At 40.3% G+C, this 25,134-nt stretch overlaps 1 protein-coding gene across 12 annotated transcripts in view; it reads left to right on the top strand.

Moving 5' to 3' along the window:
* The window catches only part of AFDN (afadin, adherens junction formation factor), a 141,389-nt gene that overhangs the window by 4,299 nt on the left and 111,956 nt on the right, over positions 1 to 25,134 (top strand). The gene's annotated exons all lie outside the window — the stretch shown is intronic.

Raw genomic sequence — 25,134 nt, 5'->3', positions numbered from 1 at the left:
CACCGACTGAGCCACCCAGGCGTCCCTGTGTACCTTTATTCTTGACAAAACATGGGGTATATACATATTAAGAACTTGGTGAGATTATGTTAGGCTATTAAAGGTTTATGTTTTCATGTGTTACTCCTTTGCATAAAGGTTACACCTAAATGCAAAAACTATTCTAAGTAGTTGACCATTTTGCTTTACGAGATAGTTCTTAAAGTCAGTTTTTTAGAAATAATATACTGAGTTCACTATCTTCTTTTGAAGGGAAAATATAACCTAGAGTTTGCACGTACATCCACATTGCTTTATTAAAGGTGAATATGTTATGTTTTAATATTCTGATTAATCTTCAGAAGTAATGTGGTGATTCATATTACCCAGAGGTGTGTGTAAAAAACTTCTGGTTTGTCAGCAGAGATGGAGTAGGACATTTTTATGTGAAGTAGTAATAAGTTGCATAATTTATACCTAAATCTATATTCCAGACTAGTGCTTAGGGTGTAACTATGCTTTATCACAAGATTAACTATATTTGAAACGGTTCTAAAAACAACAGTTGTGTTATTGAGCATCGATACTTCAGAAGAGCTCTTTTTCTGGTGACTAATGTATAATGATACAGGCAGGCAGTTGCCAATGATGTGTTTTTAGTATTTATAGGCATCTCTGTCTTTTTTTTTTCTTCTTTTTGATTTGAAACTCAGTGGTGGTTGTAACTTTTTTTTTAACCTTTATTTTCTGTAAGAACTGGTTAAGATTTGTTTGTATGGGTGTGAGCCTGTCAGTCTGAGGTAAACCCTTGTCCAGCACTGTTGAACATCTTAAGTTGAAACTGCATCTAGACTAGCTTGAGTTTGCTCTCCTTCTGCCAGTGAAAACTAATTTTAATTTCTGCGATTTATAGACTTAATGGAATGTAACTGTTGTAACTAGGCTTTTCTAGACTATAAAATTTGGATCGTGGTTCATAGCATGGTAGCAGAAGTGTCTCTTTCATGTTCTTGAAAAAATGAGTCACAGAAGATCAGGGTATGAACCAAATTGGTGGGAAGCTTCTGAAAAGAAGGCTTAGGGTTATGCCATTAAGGATTTATTTGAGTAGTTGTACTGTGGAAGGCATTATTCCTAGGTGTTGCTTATTCTGGTGGCATAGGTTAATTTGTTTATAAGCAGTTTTACCGGACTTAAACTTGGGTATTAATGTCAGAAAATGCTAATAAATAATAATAGCAATTATTTTGATGTAAATCTATTTTCCTTTATTATAAAATGAAATGGTTACGGGTACTGCAAATAGAACATAAAACTAAACTGATCTCTTAATTGAAAATTATTTTCAGGTTAGGTAAATTCTGTTCATTTTTGTTCAGAAGTTTGCTGTTTCTGTTATTTTCTTGGCTGATTGCATTTAGGATGTACTCATTCACCTTGAAGATGCCTAGGAGAGAGATGACAATTTGTTTGACCTACATTTACACTTGTGAGTTAGATCCTAAATCCTTTGCCAACTCTCACAGACCTTTTCACCATTTTTGGGTGTGTCCCAGTCACACAGTGTCAGTTAGCTGACACTGACAGGCTGGCAGGGCCTGCAGATCCACGGTGGGCTTCAGGTTAGTGTCCCCATATGTACGAGCTGATGGCAGATGTGGGCATATTGTCAGAGTTGGACCATCTTTATGCATGAGTTATGAATGAGCAGAAGCTTTTCTTAACATCTCCAGTCATATATCAGGACCAAATAAAGCAGGCAGAGAGCTGGTGAGGGGGATTTTGTTTGCCTATCTCAGGTCATCTGGTTGAGGTTTGGTTCTAGTAACAATAAAAATGTAAAACTTCACTCACCGTTTTGGTATATGTGATTGACCAAAATTGTGTTATAATTTAATTTAGAAAGTGAATGTATTTTATAAGGTGAAAGTAAGCACATGTAGTAGTAGTTCATATGTAAACTGGGAAAGTATTTTCCTGGTGTAAGTTGATTGCAGAAGATAAGGATAATTTGAAGTTTCATACTTGCAAGTTTACCAGTATGTGTCATGAATGAACTTATTTAGAGGAACTGAAATTGAATAGCTTACTATGACTGGAAAGTAGCCAGAATTTCTGTATTTTTACTCAAAAAAATTTTGGTGTTGAAGGAAATTAAATTGTGTGGCTTACAGAAAATGATGTGAACTTTTGTTGCACTTGTTTGTATTGTCATGTTTTTAGGTTGATTACACATAGCATGCTTTGCTGTGTGTGTGTGTGTGTGTGTGTGTGTGAGTGAAGTGTAGTTGCCATACAGTATTAGTTTCAGGTGTACAACAGAGTAATACAACATTAGTATGCATTTATATACATTAGGAAGTGGTCTCCACAATAAAGCTAGCTACCATCTGTCACTATCCAAAGTTGTTAGATGTATTAACTAAATTGTCTGTGTTGTACATTAGATCTCCAGGTCTCATTTTGTGACTGGAAGTTTGTAGCCTTTACTCCCTTCCTTCCCCATTTTGCTGCCCATCTTCCTACCACCTCTCCCCTCTGACAACTACCAGATTATTTTATGTGTCTATGAGTCTGTTTCTAGTTTTGATGTTGTTATTGGTGGTTTTTGTTGTACTTTTTAGACTTCACATAAGTGAAATCATATGGTATTTGCTTTTCTCTGACTTCACTTAGCATAATACTCTCTAGGTCCATCCATGTTGTTGTAAACATCGTGATTTCACTTTTTTTTTAATGGCTGAGTAATACTCCATTGTGTATGTATGCCACATCTTTGTTCATTCACCTATTGATGACCACTTAAGTTGCTTCCATATCTTGGCTATTGTAAATAGTGCTACAGTGAACAGAGGGGTGCCTACGCCTTTATAAATGTTTTCATTTTCTTTGGGTAAACACCCAGAAGTGCAATTGCTGGATCATAGGGTAGTTCTATTTTTAATTTCTTGAGGAACCTCCGTACTGTTTTTCATAGTAGCTGTACCATTGCATTCCCACCAATAGTGCATGAGGGTTCCCTTTTCAGTGCATCCTCGCCAACACTTGTTGTTTCTTGTCTTTTGACAGAAGCTACTCTAACAGGTGTGAGGCGTTATCTCTTGTGGTTTTGATTTGTATTTCCCTGATGACCAGTAATTTGAGCATCTTTTCATGTGCTTATTGGCCCTCTGATGTCTTTGGAAAAATGTCAGTTCACAACCTCTGCCCGTTTTTAATTTTTTTTTCTGTTGCATTATATGAATTCTTTGTTTGGATATATGTGATATGTGGTTCACAAGTATTTTCTCTCATTCCATACATTACCTTTTCATATTTTTCATGGTTTCCTTTGCTCTGTAGAAGCTTTAATTTGATGTAGTTTTATTCATTTATTTTTTGCTTTTGTTGCCCTTGCCTGAGGAGACAGATCCAAAAAGATACTGCTCAGACTGATGTCCAAGACCTTACTGCCTGAGTTTTCTTCTAGGAGTTTTTAGTCTCCCGTTTACATACAAGTCTTTATTAATCCATTTGAGTTTATTTTTGTATATGGTATAAGAAAGTGGTCCAGCTTCATTTTTTCTACATAGTTGTCCAGTTTTTCCAACACCAGTTATTGAAGGAGATGGTCTTTTCTGCATTGTATATTCTTTCTTCTTTTGTTGAAGATTAATTGACCATATAAATGTGTATTTGTTTCTGGATTCTCCGTTTTGTTCCATTGATTGATGTGTCTCTTTCTGTGGCAGTACCATACTGTTTTGTTTACTGAAGCTTTGTAAGTATAGTTTGAAATCAGGGAGCATCATACCTCCAGTTTTGTTCTTTTTCAAGATTGCTCTATTTGGAGTCCTTTGTGGTTCCATACAAATTTAAGAATTATTTGTTCTAGTTCTGTGAAAAATGCCATTGGTGTTTTGATAAGGATTGCATTGGCTCTGCAGATTGCTTTGGGTAGTATGGATGTTTTAACAGTATTCTTCTCATGGGTTGGGAGAATATTCTTCCAATCGATGAGCATGGTATATCTTTTCATTTGTTTGTGAGGTCTTCCATTTCTTTCGTCAGTGTCTATAGTTTTCAGTGTACAGGACTTTCACCTTCTTGGTTAAATTTATCCCTAGGTGTAGTATTCTTTTTGATGCAGTTGTGCATGGGATTGTTTTCTTAATCTCTCTTTCTGAAGTTCATTATTAGTGCATAGAAATACAACAGATTTTTGTGTATTAATTTTGTATCCTGCAAATTTACTGATTTTTTTTATTCCAGTAGGGTTCCAATAGTATGTTGAATAAAAATGGGGAGAGTGAGGGGCTCCTGGGCGGCTCAGTTGGTGAAGCGTGTGCCTTCTGCTCAGGTCATGTTCTCAGGGTCCTAAGATCGAGTCCCACATCGGGCTCCCTGTTCGGCTGGGAGTCTGCTTCTCCCTCCCCCTCTGATGCTCTGCCTGCTGTGCTCACCCTCTCTCTCTCTCCCTTTATTTCTCAAATAAATAAATAAAATCTTTTTTTAAAAAGTGGTGAGAGAGCATCCTTGTCTTATTCCTGATTTTAGAGGAGAAATTTCTAGCTTTTCACAGTTAAGTATGGTATTAGTTGAGGGTTTGTCATATGTGGCCTTTATTATTTTGAGGTATGATCCCTTTATACCCACCCTGTTAAGAGTTGCTTTTTCAGTGTTGTCACTGCATTATATAGTTGGGGTGAGCCATATGGAAAGCATGTGAGTGATAATTATGCCAGGACAAGAGGAAGAAACTGGCGTTGTCTCCGTAACTCCGGGTGCGAGCAAGACGAACTTGCTGAATGGTTGGTTTGTTTCTGAAGCCTCAAACTTCCTTCCGTTTACTCTTGCTGCGAGTGCCCAGGTGACCTAGGTAGAATGGACAAGACCATGTTCACAGAATATCAGATATTTTCTTTGTGTTTTTAAGACTGTCTTCCATTTGGGTAGCACAGAAGCATACTGCAAGAGGACATAGCACTGTTGAGTCTAGCTCTGCCCCCATCCGTAGTAAAAACAGTGTGACAGGTATTTTCAAATAAAGAAGTCTTGCCTTGTTTTCTGAAACTTTGTCTGAGAGTTTCACTGTTCTTTTGTAGGAGAAGAGAGTTTGACTCCTAAAATTAAGACCCGTGAAAAAATGCTCATTCGTTAGTCTTGTTTGGGTATTTATTGGTTAAGAGCAGTTCAGTGAGCTTGTAATATTCAGAATTATAGTTTTTCGTTCTCTGTTGCTTGATTTCATATATGTTTTGCTAAAGGAAAATTAGACTTTTGCCTTTTGCAAATTTAAGTTGTTGTTCCTTGCAAGAATGTACTTCCTCTTTACCCTAGTTTGCTAAGGGTGGTACTTTCCATGGTGACCTACTTATTATTCTTTGTATTTACTGATCTTTACAAGAGAACCAGCAAAATTTCTATCTTATAATTTCTTTTTGTGCCACTATTATCAGTCACAGTGTTTTGGTGCTGAGACTTCAGATTGTCAGTTTTTTCCGTTGCTTTGAACCGAGTTCCATATGTTTAGGTGCGAAAATGAAGTAGGAGCAAAAATACACACACAGTGTTGGGGCGTCCGGGTGGCTCAGTCAGTTAAGCGTTCGACTCTTGATTTCGGCTCAGATCATGATCTCAGGGTCATGGGATCCAGCCCTGCATTGGGCTCTGCACTGGGCATGGAGTCTGCTTGTCCCTGTCCCTCTGCCCCTCCCCCCACTCTCTCTTAAATAAAGTCTTTTAAAAAAAATACACACACTGTTGGACACAAATTATTTATTTATTTATTTATTTATTTATTTTTAAAGATTTTATTTATTTATTCATGAGAGACAGAGAGAGAGAGAGGCAGAGGCAGAGGGAGAAGAGCCTGATGCAGGACGCGATTGGGATCACGACCTGAGCCGAAGGCAGACGCTTAACCGACTGAGCCACCCAGGTGTCCATGGACACAAATATTTAAAAACCATTGTATTCTTAAAATGGATAAGTTCTATATACATATTTAGTATAAAGCCTATGCATTGGGAAGATGTCTTTCAAATATGTTATTTTTTGGTGGATATTGGTATTATTATCTGAGTAAATTTATGAGTGCACCAGACCTCTAGACCAATGCTTATAAAATATACCATGATTTTACATAAGTTTACAATATACCATGATTTTACATGAGCTCTCTAATGAGTTTCTAAGTTACATTACATTTCACGTTAATGAATTTTTGTGTTGGCAAAAACTTGGGGTGGTGTTGGGGTGATTATTTTTAAGAGACATTGGTAATAAAAGAATCTGTTATGTGACGGTTTTTGGGTTGAGCCTAAGTATTTTAATTTCTGCTACTAATTCTTCTTTGCAAGATCCTTTTAAATATTTTTTATGTTCTGTTACATTAGAGTTTGTCTGTCTTGTTCTTTGAATGGATTTTTTACCCATGGGTTTTTGCCATCATGCATTGACCATATAGAAAATACTGGTTCACTGAGTTATGTGGATATTCCAAATGTTGGAACATTTCTTTAAACAGTATCGAAATACTACATTTGTTAATACTACCGCTGATCAGAAAAATCTTAAGTTTTCAAAACCTGGAACTTGCTATCCAAGCTCCAGTTTTAGTACTCGCCTCACTGCCCCAGACAGCGCTCGAGGGGGATAGGCTGCTTCCTTCCTGTTTGAGGAAATGCCTGCGGGATACTGACGCCTGAATAAATGTAGCTCCTCAGTCGTTCCCTCAGGTGAAAATGGTCCTTCTTGAAAAATCGGCTCAGTCTGTTCACAAAATCAGAAGTTCACAAGAGCTTTTTCTTGAGAGCCATCAAACTGGTATGCAGCCCGTGTAGAAATTTTTCCCATTGTGGTACATAGATTATTGAACAAACATGTACTCAAGAGTCAGACTTTAATAAAATTAATACTTTTTTTCTGTTTTATCAAAGACACTCTTGAGTGAAACTGCACCCCCATTTTTTAAGTGTGGATTCGTAGCAGTGAAAAATTCATTGATTCTGAGTACAGTTTGTTGCTGCTGCCTTGGTTTGTGCTCATGTGCCATCAGTTTGGCCCATCGTTGCTTTTGAACTTTAGTATGAATGCCGACACAGTAAGAGGCTCATACTGTGTAAGTACCGGTGTGAAAAAGTTTTCACTTCACGGTTGTCTTTGGAAGCTCTGGGGGGAACCCCAGGGATTTGTGGACGATAGTTTGTGAGCTACTGCCCTAGGATACTTAGGGGTGGGTTTTAAGAATTATGGTTTGTATTTGAATTTTGGTTTATATTTGAAGGTAGGTATTCATTGTATTTTCCAACTTTGGTTATAAAATTAACATGCATATCATTTAAAATGTGAATGTAGGGCTCAATATGATAGAAGGGTAGATTTCAACATGTATTAATTTTTTACATATTATTATATATTTGATTATTTTCTATATAAGCACCTATTTTCATTTTTACTTATCAGTAATAAGATGCAAGCATTTACACTTTTGTTATTGAAGAATACTGTCCCACAACCTCACTAAAGTGGTGACCTGTGAATTTTACTACTCGGACTCACCCAGGGTGAGAGTTCAGCCACTCCTCCCCCGGGGGGCAGTTCCTAGTCTGGCGAACAGTGCTGTCTGTATTCCAAGTTTTCTGGTGGGGGGATGTGTTTGGTGTGGGCTCCATCTTCTGGCACTGTCTGTCCTTTGCTGTTCTCCTTCCAACGTGGACACTTGCAATCAGGCCAGTCGCTGATGATGGGAGGAGGTCGTCACTGCTGTTTGCAGTTGTATTTTCCATCAGTTTTAGTGTATTTCATGAGATAACACCCAAGTACAGACAGATAATACTTATTTTCTAAAGCCTGCCTTACACAATATGGAATTTTAGTACTTCAAAGTAATATGTAAATATAGTACTTCTAAAAGTGCATGCGGTAAAAACAAAATATTAGAATACTGAATTTTACGTTGAATTTATTTACTCAGTGGCAACTTGTTTTGCAACAAATATGTTGTGTTGCTTATTTATGGTGAGGTGTACATTCATTTCGATCTTTTTGGTGACCATTTCCTCTTTATAGATAGCATCACTAAATTATTTTGATGATACACTATTTTTAACCACTTAATGAAATGTGTTAGTAAACATATTCTTTTAACTTACCAGGGTAATAAAATACAGATAAGAAATCTTACTTGCTGAATAAGCCGGTTTGTAAATGATTCCTTTTGTAGATGAACTCAGCTTCTGCTTATTCAAGAGGAGGAGCTTGCCAAGAGTACCATGGACAGTGTTTTCACATTTAACGTTTAGGACCTCAAATATTTCAAAATGTGTTTTTAATTCAAGTTTGGCAAAGGTGGCCTTGTTGAGTTCTTGGTATAGTTAACGTGTTTTTATACCAAATTTGCTGATTTCAGTTTTTAAAAATTATTTTTTTATTACCTTCAGGAAATTGTTACTTTGGGAATATTAAGGACAGTAAAATTAAGACCAGCAAATCTGGAAAAGCATTAGGAAACATTTATGATATTATTTTATGGTTTATTTTTAAGTATATTCTTGAAAATGTAGTTAGACATAGAAGGAGTTTATGCGTTTACTTCACTGTAGTGAGATGATATGCTTAAAAATATTTGTTTTTTATTATGAAAGTAATAGGTATGTTTTAGAATATTTGGGAAATGGTTGAAGTGTACGTGTATGTTTGGTTATATGTGTTTATTATTTGCATTTTTTAGTCAGTACTGAATCCTATTTCTTAACCAGCCATATGTCTGTCAAGAACCCTAGGTTATTCGGATAACTGTAATACTTAACATTTTGTGAATGCATGCTATCTACCTACCTGATATTTTATTACCCAGCTAAATTAAAACAATCTGTTTACTAATAAATGCTTTGTGTGTGTTATCTTTAGTTTCTGTAGCAATCCTATGAGGTGGGTACTTTTGCTATTCTCATTTTTGGGTGAAGAGACCAAGAGATGAAATAACTTGCTCAGGAGTATGTAGGTGTAATGAGCTGAGGAGCAATGATTTGAACCCGGATATTCTGACTCAAACCCTTAACCACTGTGTTTGTAGAATTCAAAAATTTTGTAGGAAAATAATTTATAAATAGGATAATTTAGGGGCACCTGGCTGGCTCAGTGAGAAGAGTGTGCGACTTGTTGTCTAGGTTGTGAGTTCGAACCCATGTTGGGTGTGGAGATTACTTAAAAATAAAATCTTAAAAAAATAAAAAATAAATAGGATAATTTAGAGCTTGATTTTCAGAAAGAATCACAAGTGTGATATAAGGAACCCCCCTTTCTGTTTTATTTATGTCGTGTGTTATGTACGTATATGTGTATATCTTTATATGTTATAGACATGAATGTATTGATTTTCATCTTGATTTCCTGAAACTCTGTTATATCTTTTATCTTTGAGACAGTTGATGGTATTTTTTTTAGCCAGCATGGTGCATGCCATACTGTATGCTTGGAGCAACCAAAAATTTGAGTATGAGGGAATTTTGATAGCTTCACTGATAGCTTTCCTGTGCCCGAAAGAAAGAAAGGCCAGGCCTCCCCAAGGTTCTGGCACTGCTGTGTTCACACCCTTTTGTGACAGCACGGGTGTGATTTTGAGTTTGTAGTTGTCCCTTGTTCTCTTGATCTGCTTCCTCTTAGTGCCATCCGCCTTGAGTTAGCTTTGGTGTCGCCTCAGCCCATTTCTGGTCCACGCTTCAAAGTAAACAACAAATGAAACTTGTTTGTTCTCATCACTGTTGGGGCTCAATTTAATTTCGTAAAGTTTTGTTTATATATTAACTAGCGATTTTCCCCTAGGTAATGTTTGAATTTCAACGGTTTTCTAGAGATAATTCCTTGGGGCACCTGGGTGGCTCAGTCGTTAAGCATCTGCCTTCTGCTCAGGTCATGATCCCGGGGTCCTGGGATGGAGCCCCGCATCGGGCTCCCTGCTCTGCGGGAAGCCTGCTTCTCCCTCTCCCGCTCCCCCTGCTTGTGTTCCCTCTCTCACTGTGTCTCTCTCTGTCAAATAAATAAATAAAATCTTTAAAAAAAATAGAGATAATTCCTTGATTGTTACTAACAATTCTGACATCTATTGAGCAAATATTTGCCATTCTCAAACTAGGAGGGGGAATTTCCGATAAAATGGCAGGTTTAGGGGGCAGTGTAGTGGACCTTCTCAGATCCTACAAATTCACTTCTCTGGTTATGAGCCTATGTTTTCTCACATGGAGGAAGTTTCTAGATGGGAAGTTAAGTATACTTTTATGGATCAAGGATTCTGAATAATTGATTGTAAGTTATATAATTTACATGTATACATTATGTACATACACATAATTTACGTGTTAGTATATAATTTTGTAACAGCAGCAAACTAAGCGTTGTCTCTAAACTAGTGTTACAGGGTGATTAGATGCATGCCACGCCAAGTTTTCCCTCTCTTGTATTCTAGCATAAATATAACTTAACTGTAAGAAGTAACTATTTTTTTAACCAAGTGGCACCTAAACCAACAAGTGCCACTTGTTTCTGATTTGCACAGCTTCTGAACAAGTTTCGAATGTTTCTGGAATGTTTACATTTTATTAGCATAGTGACATTTTTAGACATTTTATCTTTAGTATGTAATTACAAATGCATGTAATTGGTATTACCAGCTTGATTGTTGAGAACCATTGCAGATTTTACATCAAATACTGTGAAAATTGTTTGCTTCTGTGAATTTTTGACTGTGAGCAAAAATTTTGGGAATAGTTACGTGCCTGTATCACAGGCCCAGTGGTAGGAGAAATTGCTTCTGTGGTGTGTGTGCTTTTTCGTGGCTCTGCCCTGTTAAAACTGTGGACATCTAGACGTTCCTCTTGCATTTTTCTTAGGCTAACCCAGCACTCAGTTCTGGCCAGTATTTATCGAGTGCTTGCTGTGTTTTAGGCTTGGTCAGAGACTGGCCCTGCAGAGGTGAAGGGATGAAATGGTCTGCTGTCCAAAGAGAGAGGGACACAGACTGACCATCATGGCCCCATTGTGCTATCAGAGCAGAGCCTAAGTGGCAGCCAACAAGGCCGACTACACGTGGGGCCTGAGGTTGAGTCCTGGCTTTCCTACTCAGTAAAGGTGTCCCTCTCTGTCTCCATTTCCAAGGTTACTCATTTAGTAGTTAACTTTTATGGGCCAGTCACTGCAAGTGCTGAGTGTGCAGAACTTCGTGGACACACGCTGCTTTTCTCAGATAACTCCCATTCTGGTATGGAAGATAGATTGAAAAAAACACAGCAGTAATATGGTAAGTGCTCTGTTTGGATGGTGGGACCAGGGACATCTCCATAGACTTGAGATGAGTCTTTAGATGGCAAAAAATTTTCTGGAATTTTCTGTGTGGGTAAGGGGGAGGGCATTCCTGGCAGAGAGCATTATTGATTCAGCAAACGTGCATCATCTGGTACCTCTTGTGAAGAGATGAGCAAGAGGCATACTTGTCAGGAATGCTTTGGGGGCAGACGTGCGTGACTAAGCAGATACAGTGTTTGTAGTAAGTGCTGTGAGGAGGGAAGACCCGAGTGACCTGGGCGGCCAACCTTGCCTACTTGGCAGGTCAGCAAGTTTAACTGAGCTGTAGGAAGTGTTTCTTCTGAATCCTGAAGTATTCGTAGGACATAGATGGAGGAAAGTTGGAGAACTTGTGAGGTGCCCAGTCTGGCTGAGTCCATGTGTGCTCCTCGGTGCTCGCTGCTCCTTCCTGAATGAGGGTTGGGGGTCCTTCTTGTGTTCCCCGTGTCAGGCGTGACTGTGGCTTGCCCTGTCCAGTGACACGTGCCCCTCTGAGCCCAAGCTTTAAGTCCCGTGCCACACTGTTGTCGTTGCTTCTCCGTGAATTAGTGTGTCCCGGGCGGGGGCTAATTCTTTCAACTTTGGTACCAGAATGAAGACTACTGGGACAGTCCCAGCTAGCCACACACTGATGTGCTATCATGAGAAAGAAATGAATCTTTGTTGTAAGCCGCCGAGATGGTGTGTTCTTTTGTTTTCACAGCATAACCTGGTGACTGAAGTATAGTGTGTGTTTATGTGTGCGTCCTAGTGTGTCCAGAGCGGAGGAGTTAGTTAGTGACTTAAAAAACTGGACGTGTTAACCAGGGCCAGTTTCTTATGGGCCTTGTTAGCCAACTGAGGAATGTTCCAGGTGAAATAATATGATGAGGTTTGCCGCTCAGCAGACCTTCCTGGTAGCAGAGTGAACGGAATGTAGGGAGAGCGAGCTTGGAGGCCGGAGACTTCTGGGCTATTTGGCTGTTGTGTCTGAGATAGAGGCCTGAACTAAGGCCGCTCAGTTCACAGGGAAGGAAGAGCATAAGCTCAGGAAGTACCCCGGGGGCGTGGAGAGTGATGAGGGGAGTGTCTGAGAGAAAAGAAAGTCCAGACGAGTCCCAGGTCTGTACTTGGCTACCTAGACAGATGGTAGGACCCTGAACCAGAATTTAAAAAAAAAAAAAAAAAACTGTACATGTGGTAGAGTAGATTTGGGTGGGGAAATAGGAAGTTGTGTTTGAGATAGTTTGAATTTGAGGTGCTTGTGAATTTCCAGGTAGAAGGTCCCTATGCAGACAGCTAAAGAGGACTGGCAGCAGGGGATGAAGGGCAGTTGGGGTGGGTGGGTGGGAGGGAGCCAAGGCAGAGATGAGCCTGCTAGAAAAGAGTTGTGTGAGAGACAAGAGCCCCAGGACAGCAGGCTTGAGAACGCCCCATGTCTGGAGCGGGTGGAGGAGGGGGGAGTGGTGAAGCACAGGACAGAGTGGCTCTAGAAGGCTGATGCGGGAGAGAAGTCTTGCTGCTGTGCAGATCATGGGGGAGTTGACAGAGGGAGCCTCCCCTGCTGAGCCTTTTCCTCTGTGACCTAGAACACCTGCTAGCTAGTTCTTGCCTGGCAGCCCTATGGCCCTACTACACTGCTCTTCTCCAGGTAGCCTTGATCTTCCCATTGCCAAAATCACTTGCCCATTGTTGGACCACAAAAAGGCCTTTTTCGTTTTCTTCCTGATGGTATTAGTCTGTTTCCTTTCTTCCCTTTTCCCCTTGGTTGACTCCATTTGCTCCTCTCGGTCTCGGCAGCGTAAGTGTTTTAATACCAGGGTCTGTGCTCTACTACTTCTTTCAATTGAGGAAGGCCTGTAGTTAAGTATGGGGCTGTTCTGAGACCATGGGGGCAAGCTGATACTGTAGCTGACATGATACGCTCACTTAACATTTATTGACTTCCAACTATGCACACTCATTTAGATACTAAAAAATGTTGCTGAGAGTCCTGGTCACAGGATCCTGTGCGAGAGGGCATTACGGAGGGCCTGATCGCCTGTCTCCTGGGAGCTGCTTCTGCTGTGTCGTCTTCTGCCTTCCCCTCCTTTACCAGGATGGGATTGCGAATGTTATGGCTGTCATAGAATCTGGAGTCTGTATTTTCTAGACCAGGCAATTGAGGTGATGGCTTACCAAAATCCAGCATTGCTTTTGAGTTTGGGCTGGCGGTCAGTCGGTGACTATCCTCAGGAAGTGCCTACTAGGGCTGGTGTTCAGTCGTCCACTTCGAATGTCTTCATCGCTCTCCGGTGATGCCGTCACACACATGGGCATTTAGTCCTCCCCCATTATCCATAAATAAAGGCCTTAAAAACAGAGCAAAAACCGTGTTTATTTCGGTGGCCAATCTTAGGGAGAGGAGCTGAGGAAATGAAATAGATAAGAGTAGTAGCACAGGAGTGGAAAGGAAAATAAGTGGAATTCTGGGGAATCCAGGTAAATCAGCGCACTTGGGTAGCCGGTTCAGAGTTAAGATTTGTCTTAGAGCTCCAACAAGATCTCTCAGGTAAGTCTATATGAAAATATCCGTCCTCCTCATCGTAAACTTGTGATTGATCTTTTTGCTTCCCGTCCATTCTGTGCTCAAATGTCCAAATAATTTTCCCCAAACTCCCGCACCTCCAGGGCTCCAGATTGCCAAAATGTTGTTTTAGCAATTTCTGACCTCTCTTCCCTAGTATTTGGGAAGATGGAGTTGCTGGGGGGAATCTGCGTAAAGCCAAGAGCATGATGAATTTACTCTAGGAATTAGGTAGTAAGTATAAGAGAGCTGTTTTATTTCCAAGATTGAGGAGTAAGTCATTGATACCAAAGCGCATTGTCAAGCACTTGGGCTCTTACACTAAACTTCAGCTCTTTGAAAACAGTGAAGCATGGCTATTTACTCTGCTATCAATTTGAATTGTTTAACTTTAAACATACCAGTTAAATTTTAGAACTTTTTCATTGCTTTTTACCCTAAGAGGCTGAACTCTTGACTTCACCAAAACCTCTCCTGTCCAAGTCACCAATGACCTTCATGCTGCCAAGTCCAGTCACCATTTCATAACCCCTAGATCCTGACACATCTTCCATGGAACTCTTTTCTCCACATGCTCTCCAGGACTGGCCTTCTTTCCTTTGCTGAGTGAAGGAGACCCCAGGGTTTGACCCAGGTACTTCTTCCTCCTTATGATTTTAAGTGCTGAATTGCCCATGTTAATATCCCTAGGGTGAGTCATGGCCCCGAGGTTAACATGTCCAGAACAGAACTCTCATTTCCCACTGGCCCACTCACATCTGCTCTTAACAGTCTTTCCCGTCTTGGGAAGCATCCAGCAAGTCACTTTTATCTGTTGCGTATGCCCACGACGTTGCGATCATTCTTGATTCCTTTCTTTCTCTCAGACCTCATATTGAATCTCTCAGCAAATTCTGGCAGCTCTACCTTCAGAATATTTTCGTCATCTAACTACTTCCTGATGGTTGGCCCAGCCCACACTACCCTCATCTCATCCAGACTCTTCCAGTGACCTCTTACCTAATCTTTTTTTCTCCTTTTCCCCCCATCATTTACCTTTGCCCTCTTATCTGTTTCCTACACAGAGATAATACTTCTAAACCTTAGGTTAAATCATGTCATTTTTCTGCTCAAACTCTCAATAGCTTTTACATGGCTCAGAATGTACCTTGGCCTACAAAGCCCGGTATGATGCCATTTTCCCCACCTTCTCATTCTGCCCTAGCCATAGTGGTCTTGTTGTTTTTCAGACATGCCAGCTAGGCTGCTGTCTTGGGGGGCATTTGTACTTGCTTCCTCTGCCTGGAATGCTCTTTGCCTAGAGTTAGGGCTTTGTTCAAGTATTCCCTCCCACTTCTGTCTCCCAGTGACTTTTGGTCCCTCTGCTCTGTGTAATTCTTTTTGTGTGCCACCATCTGTCAGTACTGTGTATCTCCTCCTGCTGGATTATAACTTCCTGAAAATAGGGGCTGTTTTATTTTGTTAATCGCTCTTTTCCCGTTGCCTAGAATTAGGAGGAGGAGGAGGGGAGGAGGATGATGATAATGATTTAACTGGAAGTAAAAATGTTCTATCCCCTAGGCTTAATTTCTTCTCTAAGTCTTCCTTGACTAAATTAAAGTTTTCATTTTGTTTGAAAACATTTACTCTAGGGATGCCTGGGTGGCTCGGTTGGTTAAGCGTTTGCCTTCAGCTCAGATCAGCTCAGCTCAGGTCATGATCCCAGGGTCCTGGGATTGAGCCCCACATTGGGCTTTCTGCTAGGCGGGGAGTCTGCTTCTCCCTCTGTGCTCTCTCTCTCTCTGTCTCTCAAATAAATAAATAAAATCTTTTAAAAAAATCGTTTAAGTCATTATTCCCATATTACTGAATGTTTACATTTACTTATTTGTTGAATGTGTAATTTTTACATTTTTAATACAATTCAAAAGCATTACTGTGAAGTGAGGTTTATCTTTGAACTGATTTGTGTCTCAGCTTTGGAAATTCTGAACTCTGGTGTTGGTTTTTGTTTTTTTCCTCCCTTGTGGACCGTTCTCTCTCTTTTCCCTCTTTCTTCCATTTCTTGAGAATTATTACTGGAAAAGCGTAGAGAACCCTTGTCCTAACGGCTCTGATCAAGTAGACCCATAGTTGTGTGGCAGCCCGCCTCCTTGGGCACTTCTTTTATTGCGGGGATAGCTCCTTGGGAAACGTGAGCTTCTCCCGGGGCAGTAGGTTGTCTCTACGCCTCCTTGACTTGATGATGTATTATACACCTAGCGGTGATTTAGGTGCTGCAACCAGTCTGTTACTTCATTTAGTTCCCAGAGCAACAAGGGATGTCTTACTGTTTTTCTTTCAGTTGAATTGAGGCCCAGAAATTTTAAGGAACTAATAGTTACAGACGTAGCCTTTCCTTCTCGCTTTCTGCCTTTCCAGAGGTAACTACTAACTGGAAATTGTGGATGATAATTTAGTTATTTTAACTGTGTTGTAGTATTCCATTGTCCAAATGAGCCACAGTTGGTCTATCCCAACCCCTACCTGGAAATGATCATGTTGTTTATATTTTTCCACTCTTACGGATGTGGATTTAATGAACACCCTTGTCTGTGTTTCCTTCTATACTAATGAAAATTTTTAGCATGGACATCTAGTAATTTCTTGGTCATAGGCCATGCAGAGATTCTGGTTTACCAGGCCTGGCAAATTGATCTTTGAGATGGTTATACCAATTTGTATCCCAAATTTCAGAATTTCCTATCTCCTCAGTGTATTCAGATTTTTTTTTAAACAAGCTGGAATATATGAAATATTTATTGCTTATATATTACCCTGATTTCAGTGAATGGACATGTTTCCTTATATTTATGGTCATTCTGATTTTCTCTTTGAATTGCCTATTTATATATTTTGTATATATTTTTTCCCATGAGCTATTTGTCTTTTTCACATTGACTCATAGAAATTCTTTTAAAATCTGAATCCGGATTTTTCATGCATTATGTATTGTTTATGGTTTCTCACGTTTTACAGTGTCTTCTGTCACAGATTTTTAAAACTTCTGAAATGGAGTTGGGTTTATCTTTTTTTTTTTAAGTTTTATACTTTTTCTCATTTGATGCATATGTTCCATGTTTTATTCTGAAAGTTTTACAGTTTGGCTTTTTACAATTAGATATGTAGACCCCCTGGGATCTCTCTGCGATATGGCCGCCCACCTCCGCCTTCCCCTCTGTAGCGGGTGCCGCAATGCTGGGCATTCTGGAGCCCGTCCCGTACACCTGTTTTTCTGGCCTGCCTTCTTGGAGTTTTCTTTCTTTTTATAGATTCAGTGATATACTTTAGAGAAAGTTTATTTTGTATTATCTATCATATAAGGTAATGAATGGTTCCTGAATAGCCTACTATCTTGCTAGAACTGGGAGTTTTACAGTCTTTTACACAGCAGGGTAAGTAAGAGGCATTGTTGCTTCGTGGTTAAAAAGTATGGCGTCCTGTTTCAAAATTGCCTCAGTAGAAATTCTGGCCCACGGGTATTAGCTGTGCCATCATGGTCAAGTGACTTGGTCTTTCTCAGACCCTGTTCCTCCTTTGCAAGACAGGAAAGTAATAGTACCGGCCTCATAGGGTTGCTGTTACCACCGAAGGAGACAACGCATAAAGAGCCCTTAGCACCACATTTGGCTCCTTCAGTACTAACGAAATTTTTTTACAATGGATGCCTAGATGTGTTAGATGTTCTTATATTTGTATTATCATCATCGTTATTTGTGTTTTCTTTTTTCTTGCCCTTTCTTGTTTTGTTTGCTGTAGCAGAACATCTTCCTTGTTCATCTCAGGACAGAAATTTAGATCTGTCTGCTTGTCTTCACATCAGTTGATGTTATTTGTTGGGGAGAGGAGGTTTCCAACAACATGCTTAGGTTTGATAGTTTACATTTTAGGTTGACTCTGCATTCCATATCTTAAATTGAAAAAAAAAAGTTCTTATTTGTTGTTGTTTGTTATTGTGTGTGCAGTCATATCTAGACACAGTAGTATTGTCTTCACGAGTCTCCTTGAATGAGTTTTCGTGAGCAGTGTAATTTTATATATAAAAACACAATCAGTGATTTTTAGGTTTTCATTTCACAGAACCTAACACTTATCATATTTCTGTATCTATTGTTTTTGAGTTCCTTTCTATGACATTCCATTAATTACCTAAAGAATTTATTCCAGAATGTACTTTTTTTTTTTTTTTTTTTTTAAGATTTATTTGTTTATTTGACAGAGAAAGACACAGTGAGAGAGGGAACACAAGCAGGGGCAAAGGGAGAGGGAGAAGCAGGCCTCCCGCTGAGCAGGGAGCCCGATGTGGGGCTTGATCCCAGGACCCTGGGATCATGACCCAAGCCGAAGGCAGACACTTAACGACTGAGCCACCCAGGGGCCCCAGAATGTACTTTTTTTAGTCTATATATATGTGTGTGCGTTAGCTTGGAATGTTTAACATTTGGACGGCTTTTGGACTAGGAGGTAAAAGTATTCTAGGGAGAATATTTAGTAACATTAAACGAGAATCTATTCAGTGATTGCTTCTTTTCATGGTAATTCTCTTTTGCAGTTATATATTAAGAAGACTTCTCAATTGAACTGTGAGCTGTTATCGGTGTTACTTTGCCCCTACATAGAGGTTTTGTGTTCCTTTTCTAAATTAGTGCTTTAAAAATCCCGTTTTAAGGTAAAAACAGGACTCCTTTTCAAAGTCCCTGTGCTGATTTATGCACCTTACCTTTTTGTTTTTCTCTTGCCTGGTACTCAGTGACATTCCAATCTGCTGGGGTCATTTGATAATGCAGAGTGAAACAGGAAGTAAAGTCAGGAGGTACTGCTTGGCACCACATACGCAGTTGGGAGATCATTCCTGATACCAGGGGAGAGAATGTCAAATATGTGCACCAGCACAGTACTTACACCGAAGAGAGTGTTTGTTTAGTTTGTAAAATCCCAACTATAAGACAGTCATAGTCCACGCCACTGCTGCTGCATCCTCTGCCCAAAAATTAGTTCGTTTCTAATTTGTTCTTTTCACCTCTGTCCCAGCCCCCTCTCAAGTATCTTGTGTAAGACAAAGACGACTCAGACAATAGCCTGTGTTTTAAAATTGTGTTGCACCTGTGTTTTATGGTAGTCCTAATGCAGTACTACCAGAGATTTGAGGATATTTTTAATTAGGTAAGTTGCATGAAGTTTTTTTTATCGAAATAGGTTCAATAATACGAATTCAGTTTTTAGTCTACGATACTACTGTAGTAAAAAGATACAGATGGAAGCATTTTGACTATAGGAAGCTTCTTTGAATCAGTCACAAGAGTGTTTACTTTGATTTGAAAGTTACTCTAAGTACAGTAAATGATAGTCTACTTATTTGTGTATGCAGTTTGTATGGTGCATTACCCTTGTTCAGATTTAGAAGGTCCTTTTTATTTATTTATTTTGTTTTGTTTTTTTTGAGAGAGAGCACATGTAAGTGGGGGCGGGGCAGAGGCAGAGGGAGAGAGAATCTTCAGGCAGATTCCCCGCTGAGTGGGGAGCCCAATGTGGAGCTCCATCCCATGACCCTGAGATCATAACCTGAGCCGAAACCAGGAGTTGGACACCTAGCTGACGGAGCCACCCAGGCACCCTGAAACGCCTTTTTAATATTTCACATACTTAAAAAAGAATCTCAGTCCAGATTTAAGAAGCAGGTTATAAAAACACATTTTCTAATTTTATATTCTTGGATTTTCTTTCTTTTTTTTTTAAAGATTTTATTTATTCATGAGAGACAGAGAGGCAGAGGGAGAAGCAGGCTCCCCGCAGAGCAGGGAGCCCGATGCGGGACTCGATCCCAGGACCCTGGGATCATGACCTGAGCAGAAGGCAGACGCTTAACCGACTGAGCCACCCAGGCGTCCCGGATTTTCTTTTTGATATTATGATATTGAGGCAGAGTTCAGGAGTTTTATGTATGTTGATTTGGTTACAGTCAGATCATTGGAAATGATTTGAACTTTTGGATATTGAGTTTCAAAAGCAATTATAAATGTTGTAAAGTGTCATTTTTTTCTATAAAGCTTACTATTTTGCATTTTTCAGATACTTTTAATATGTGCCCAGTTGTTTTTGCTTTTGTATTTTGTTTTGCTAGAGATGGGATTATGTACCTTTCAAACTAGTTCTCATGTAAGTATGAACACTTGAGAATGTGCACATAGGAAGTGACATTTATCATCAAGTGCTTTATTCATAGCAGGTGCTTTTATATACCATAAATGATGTAGTAACCACAAAACCCTGTGAAATAGAGTAGCCTCTCCATTTTGTAGACAGGGAACAAGAGAACTCAGGCATCTCGCCCAGAGCTGCATGAGCGTTCAGTGAAAATACCAGAGTTTGAGCTAATGTCTGGCCATTTCCAAGGCCCAGCCTCACTTTCTCTCTTTCCTCCACACACCTGCTGCTTGTCAGTGCAAGCCATAGATGCTTGACCTCTGATGTTAGTTCATTTTATTATTTACAGAATCCAATTCCTTGAATTTTTTCTAAAGCATCTGTATTTTTATGAAAATGGGTTTATTTCATATTTAATAATTTGTAATTATAATTTACTTTTATATTAAACACTTTTATTTATTTTTAAAGATTTATTTATTTATTTGACAGAGACACAGTGAGAAAGGGAACACAAGCAGGGGGAGTGGGAGAGGGAGAAGCAGGCTCCCGCGGAGCAGGGAGCCCAATGTGGGACTTGATCCCAGGACCCCGGGACCATGACCTGAGCCGAAGGCAGACGCTTAACAACTGAGCCACCCAGGCACCCTATATTAAACACTTTTAATAAAATGTAATAGATGAAACTCATTTATATCCATCCCCAGGACTTAAAAATTTTCAAAATTTTGCTGTTTTTTTTTTTTTTAAGATTTTATTTATTTATTTGAAAGAGTAAGCGAGAGAGCATGAGGTGGGGGGGGAGGAGCAGAGGGAGAGGGAGGAGCAGGCTCCCCTCTGAGCAGGGAGCCTGATGTGGGGCTCCATCCCAGGACCCCGGGACCATGACCTGAGCTGAAGGCAGACGCTTAACAACTGAGCCACCCAGGCACCCTATATTAAACACTTTTAATAAAATGTAATAGATGAAACTCATTTATATCCATCCCCAGGACTTAAAAATTTTCAAAATTTTGCTGTTTTTTTTTTTTTTAAAGATTTTATTTATTTATTTGAAAGAGTAAGCGAGAGAGCATGAGGTGGGGGGGGGAGGAGCAGAGGGAGAGGGAGGAGCAGGCTCCCCTCTGAGCAGGGAGCCTGATGTGGGGCTCCATCCCAGGACCCTGGGATCATGACCTGAGTTGAAGGCAGACGCTTAACTGACTGAGCCACTGAACAGGCTCCCTCAAAATTTCATTGTTTTTAATTCATTAGTTTTTGTTGTTGTTTTAGCTATTTTAAAGCAATCCTGGGGCGCCTGCGTGGCTCAGTTGTTTAAGCCTTCAGCTCAGGTCATGATCCCAGGGTCCTGGGATTGAGTTCCGCATCGGGTTCCTTGTTGAGCGGGTTCCTTGTTGAGCGGGGAGCCAGCTTCTCCCTCTGCCCCTCCCCTTGCTCATGCTCGCGCTCTCTCTCTCTCTCTCTCTCTCTCTCTCCCCCCCTCCCCCTTCCCCCCGCCCCCCCCCCCCCCCCCCCCCCCGTCAAATAAGTAAATAAAATCTTTAAAGCAAATCCTGAAAGCTGACATGTTATTTTTCTTCTCCTTCGGTGTGTATCTCAAAAAATCTAACCATAATGCAGTAATCCTGCCAGCAAAGTTAACCATATTCCCTTACTGTTCTCTAATATCTAGCCCATATTAAAATTTCCCTGTCTCTCTGAAAAACTGTTTTTACGGGTAATTTATCTGAATCAGGATCCAAACAAGGTCCACACATTATATTTAGTTATCTTATGTCTCTTTTTAATCTAGAGCATTCTCACCCCTCTCCAACCGGACTTTTATTTCATGTCATAGACATGCCGGAAAAAACTGGCTAAATTTTCCTGTAGAATATCCCATACTCCACTTGCCTTTTTTGTTTGCAGGGATGGTGGTGGTATTTGACTTGTTTCCATAGCTTTAAAGCCCAGTTGGCTTCAGATCAAACTATTTGATAAGAATGCCTGGTTAAGTAGTGCTGGTTGCGGTCTGTGGCCGCCCACTGGCTGCCCAGTAGGAGGGGACCTGTGTGCCCCTGAACCTCCAGTGCAGATTTTAGCCTTTGTAGATCTGGGCCTAGTCAAGTAGGGCTTACAAAATTGTGATTTTTCTAATTCTATCATTTCTGTCACATTGAGTGGCTGGAATTTTTCTTTAAAAAAAGAAACAAATTTTCTGCATCTAATTAAGGAAAGCAGAGTTTCTGAGTTCTTTTACTTGAATTGCTTATTTACAGGCCAAGGAGTTGGTACCCTAGTTACCTGGAGTGGTGACAGTGATTATGATTTTGTTTTTGGCTTGCATGGTTTTCTTTACTATCATTAGGAATGTGAGGATTTTTTTTCATTTTTTTAAAATAAGCTTTTTATTTAAATTCCAGTATAGTTAACATACATTGTTATATTAGCTTCAGGTGTACAATATAGTGATTCAGCAGTTCTATACATTACACAGTGCTCACCATGATAAGTGTAATTTTGTTAAGATCTTACTATTTTTAAGTAATCTCTACATCCAGTGTGGGGCTCGAACTCACAACCTGGAGGCGAGGAGGCCTGTGTTCCACTGGCAGAGCCAGCCAGGTGCCCTTTCATTAGTGTCCTCGTTCCTTCACCTGCTTCCTCCGTCCCCCACCCCCTCCCCTCTGGGAACCATCAGTGTGCTCTGGAGTAAAGAGTCTGATTTTTGGTTTCTCTCTCTCTCCCGCTTTTCCTTTGCTTGTTTTGTTTCTTAAATTCCACATACAAGTGAAATCATATGGTACTTGTCTTTCTCTGACTTATTTCACTTAGCATAATACTCTGTAGATCCATCCACATCATTGCAAATGGCAAGAATTCACTCTTTTTGATGGCTGAGTAGTATTCCATTGTGCTTCCATATACCACCTCTTCTTCATCCATCAGTACGGACACCTGGGCTGTTTCCGTCGTTCGGCTACCGTTGATAATACTGCTGTAAGCATTGGGGTGCGTGTGAGGACTTTTATTTGTTCTGTGTTTCAGTCAGTTTGTAGTCATTATTTTTGCTGGCATTCAGATTTCCCCAGATTTGGCCAGGTGCACCTTTTGGTTGGCTAGAAGGTTCTTTTGAATGAGCCAGTTAGTTTTTGAGAACATCTTTTTTTTCTGGCATAACAAGATGTATCAAACTCATCTTGTCCGTTTTCTGACTGACACCTGGATTCAGCCATTTCTCCAAGGAGCTCTGACTCCTTTTAGTGGAGAGTGATATTTAGAGATCATAGTCTAGGTGCTACACGTGCTTATTTTTTGGAGCTTGTCTTTTGCTTCAAGGCCTTTGCATAGAAAGAACTAGAAGATACTTATTTGTTGTGGGGGAAAAAAAATCCATGAATTTCTTCTGATGTTACCAATTCAGGTTTGGCCTTACAGGTTTTTATTTAATTTCTTTGATTTTTGAAAAATTTTAATCTCCTTTCTCTTACATGGAAAATCTTGTTTTATAACTAAATTAACACAATTACTTGTTTGCTTTATTCTGTCATATAGTTCCAGTATTATACGTAGTAATGCCAATATTACTAAACAGGACTTCTGAAGGAAGATTAATATTTCTCTTTTTTTAAGATTTTATTTATTAATTTGAGAGAGAGAGAGAGCACAACCGGGGGGAGCGGCAGGCAGAGGGAGAAGCAGACTCCCTGCTGAGCTGGGAGCCTGATGCGGGGCTGGATCCCAGGACCCGGGGATCACGACCTGAGCTGAAGGCAGATACTTAACCATCTGAGCCACCCAGCGCCCCAGGATTAATATTTCTTAGCAAGGTATCTGTTCTTAAGAGTCTACCAGGGAGGGCGCCTGGGTGGCTCAGTTGGTTAAGCGACTGCCTTCGGCTCAGGTCATGATCCTGGAGTCCCTGGATCGAGTCCCGCATCGAGCTCCCTGCTCGGCGGAGAGCCTGCTTCTCCCTCTGACCCTCTTCCCTCTCATGCTGTCTCTCATTCTCTCCCTCAAATAAATAAATAAAATCTTTAAAAAAAAAAAAAAAAAAGAGTCTACCAGGGATGTAACGTCAAAATACTGTTTTCTAACATGACTTGAAAAAAAAATTTTTTTTCTGTATGGTAACGTAACCAAGCTGATATATTGTGAGACATTAAATTTCAGTTTGTTTTAAATTTTTAGTGATTATTTTGTGTTAAAATTTAATTTTTATTATTTAAAATAATCACATGGTTCCAAAGTTGAAACTGTGTAATCAATTGCAGTTGGGAAGGCTTTGCTTCCATGTGGTTTATTCCACTCAAGGAAGGTTTCCTTTTGCAGATGTGATCACGTGCGTTTGTGTGTTTGTGTTTCCTGCCCTTCCATGTAGAGGAGGTCTGCTGCGCGTACAGTCCCGCTCCTTGCTTTTCGCAGCCGACTGCATCTGGTGCACTGAGCTGCGTCACCGTGTGAAGAGCTGCTGCTCGTTCCTGCCACTGGCAGCGTTTTACTCCATTATCCCTTTGAAAGTACCAGAGTTGCCTCCTCCTGCGCCCTTTGCTGGGTCGTTGCCACGCTTGTGCCCTCACAGCCAGGCCTGCGGTGGGTGCTCTGCCCCAGCCTCTCGCTGTGCTGGTGCGCACCTGTGGGCAGAGCCGCGCACGTGGGACTGCTCTGTCACAGGCCCACGGGTGCCTGATTGTGCCACGTACTGCCAGATTTTGCTCCTTGAGTGTGTACCTTTTTGCCATCACCCAAAATAGAGTATGTTGTCAGAATTTCAGATTTTTACCAGTTCGATTGTTGAGAAATGGCATCTTACTGTTATCTTTATTTGAAGTCATAAGATGACTTCAAATAAACTCATGAGTGAGTTTGTTCATCCTTTTTTATATTTGAGTCATTTTTACCTCTTTTCTGAGCTGTCTGTTGCGTTTCTGGATGTTTTTTGGCTCATTTTTCAAGTGAATTATTGGTGTTTTTCTTCTCAAATTTTAGGAACTCTATTTTTATTTATTTATTGGGGGGGGAAGGCAAGGAACGGTTTATTCTCACAGCCAAGCAAAGGACGCGGCCCCCAGCCTTGGTAGCAGCTGAGACAGGCCCCTCGGGCCACAGGTGCAGCAGGTGACGGCGTGGAGCCCGGAGTGTCAGGC

The sequence above is a fragment of the Halichoerus grypus genome, chromosome 9, assembly GCF_964656455.1.
Source record: "Halichoerus grypus chromosome 9, mHalGry1.hap1.1, whole genome shotgun sequence".
NCBI lineage: Eukaryota > Metazoa > Chordata > Mammalia > Carnivora > Phocidae > Halichoerus > Halichoerus grypus.
This window is presented reverse-complemented; position numbering and strand designations above follow the sequence as displayed.